Source organism: Myotis davidii, unplaced genomic scaffold, assembly GCF_000327345.1.
Source record: "Myotis davidii unplaced genomic scaffold, ASM32734v1 scaffold199, whole genome shotgun sequence".
Lineage (NCBI taxonomy): Eukaryota > Metazoa > Chordata > Mammalia > Chiroptera > Vespertilionidae > Myotis > Myotis davidii.
Window position 1 is genome coordinate 2,052,601 of NW_006290680.1, and position 2,436 is coordinate 2,055,036.

At 51.4% G+C, this 2,436-nt stretch overlaps 1 pseudogene; it reads left to right on the forward strand.

The window, feature by feature from the left end:
* The first annotated feature begins 1,774 nt into the window (after positions 1-1,774).
* The window catches only part of LOC107183088, a 1,329-nt pseudogene continuing 667 nt past the window's right edge, over positions 1,775-2,436 (forward strand).

Genomic DNA, 2,436 nt, shown 5'->3' on the forward strand with positions numbered 1-2,436 from the left:
AAGCTTGTTACTAAATAGCAAACAGGACACAAAGGACATAATCACAGAGAAGCTGAAATGGGGACATTATTGATTTAATTCTTTAATGTTAAAAAATTAAGCTTCTAAAAGAGCCTTTCAATCAAGCATATTGTGTGGTTCCAAAAGCCTCAGCAGGTGAGCACAGTGCCTCCTGTTCCATTCCCCATCACAAATCCGTCTGCGGGGCGTTCCTGGGACAATAGTGGATGAGGAGCTCAGGAGAGCCCCCGCTGGGCATCCCCCTCACTCCCAGCCCACCTGGGCCCCATTGCTCCTTCCTCCTTGCCTTCCTTGGGGTGTGGCATCTGAGCTTTCTGCAACCTTTTCAATGCTCCCGCGTCCAACAAAAGGCCTCTGCAGAGCTGACCTAAAAAATAAAACGACCCAAGGAAGGAATGAAGGAAGGAATGAGCGCTTCCCACGGCGCAGAGCCACAGAAGAATGTCCTCTTTCCGTGGCCTCCCGTGCATGGAGCTGGCAGGGTTTGCTGAGGGCTGACATGCTCTGTGTGGGCGAGGCAGGGCGACTCCTCTGAGCCAGGCTGCGTAAACAGCAGCTGCTCTCCACCCATGCCTCCGCCTCCGGGTGCCTCCAGATTCCTCCAGGCTGCTCTCGTTTGCCTGATGCTCTGTCTGGACCTCGGTTTTAGGGACCCTCAGTCCCTACATTCTCATGTTAGCTCCACACCCATCCAGCCTTCAGCCTGTTCCCTGATGCTTGGCTTGATTGACCTCACCCACCTCTTCCCCAGGACATGACTTCTAGGCTCTGGCCTGCCATGTACACCACCTCCACCAGTGGCTCCCATTCCTTCCTCCCCAGGCCACAGGATCCCGGAGTCAGATTTCTCCAGTTCCTGCAGCGGGTTGAGCTGGAGTTAGGTCCTGATTCCAGCACTTGCTATGTATACACATCCGGCCTGTTACTTTATCTTCCCAACCTTCAGTGAAAGTGTCAGAAGGGAAGGCCATCACGCTTGGCCACACATTGGATACTGTTGAGAGAGCGCCAGAATCCCAGACCCCAGACCCTAAAGCCAACACAGGCTCGTTTCCTTGATGAGAAAGTTTCTTCCATCGAAAGTTTGTATGTCTTTCTTCTCCTCCCCCACTCCTTCCCCTCTTTTCCACCTCTGCCTCCTCTTCCTCCTTCTTCAGATAAGGATGGGCTATTTCCAGGGATGGTTTTCAGCAAATGATGAAGTTTTTAGCTGCTTAACCTTGGGCAAGTCGCTTACTCTGTATTTCATTTTCATTTTCTATAAAATGAGGAATACAGGGGGACCCACCTCATGCAAGGTACATTCTTAGGTTCTGGGGATTAGGATGTGGAAGTCTTTGTGAGGACCATGATTCTGTCTACCACTAGGTCCTATCTGGGCACAGGTTTCATAATGCATACGGTCAGCTGATTCTTCCTGCCTGCCTGGAGAATTTTAGCTAGGAGCCTCCTGGGGATAGAGGGAGGGACTGTGGGGATTAATGGCTCAGGACTGGTATTAACAAAGGAACAAAGACATGGACCGGGTTCACTCCAGGAAAAGTGTCCTGCGGGCATAGAAGGCTTGGCTGGAGGCAAGAGAAAGGCTCTGGTTGGCAGCCGGCTGAGGAATCATTTTGTGAAGGACTCAGAATGTTGTCTGTTTAAAACGTTCTCACTCCTTTCCTGGCAATCCACCCAAGATTCTTGGCACAGAGGACCAAACACAAGAGCCTGGTCCCTCCTCTGGGTGGGGATAAATTGTTAATAACAGATGGAAGGTGACATCCCCATCCCGCTGAAGGTAACTGTCCTGTGGGAAAGCTGAAATTGCTTACTATGGCCACCAGATGGCAGAGTGGAGAGCAGCACTAATTACAGTGTGGGTGGAACTTGACCTGTGAGAGGGAAGCAGGAGGTGCCTGGGTTTCCAGGGATGCCCCAGTGAGGTTCAAGCTGGCCTGGCAGTATGGGCTGCTGAAGGGGAGAGGAGCAGTCAGTCATTCCTATGTCACTAGCTTGGGGACTGGTCTCAGAGTTCATTGGGTGGGCTGCTAGGAGACCAGCATCCCTGGGGATTAAGTGGTTCCTGGCATTCCCTTGCTTCCCCCCCCCCTCCCCTTCTAGCACTGGGCTCAAGTCCATCAATGAGAACTTCCAACAGATGAGAATGGAGGAACAATTTATCTTTTGTATATGTGTGTCCACACTACTTGGAAACAAAGGTGTGCCTCCTGTACTGGCATTAGGCTAGACTCTCTTTTCTTAGCCCTCAGCCCTCCACACTAGCTCCTCACTGGCCGGGGCCCCAAGCAGCCACTCCCTGATCACCGAGAGAGGGGTTTGGAAGCTCTCCAAAGACCAGAGAAACTTAACTGTTTGCTTTTATAATTTCATCAAATAAAAGGGTAGGGGATGGAGGATCTTAGCTCTCTT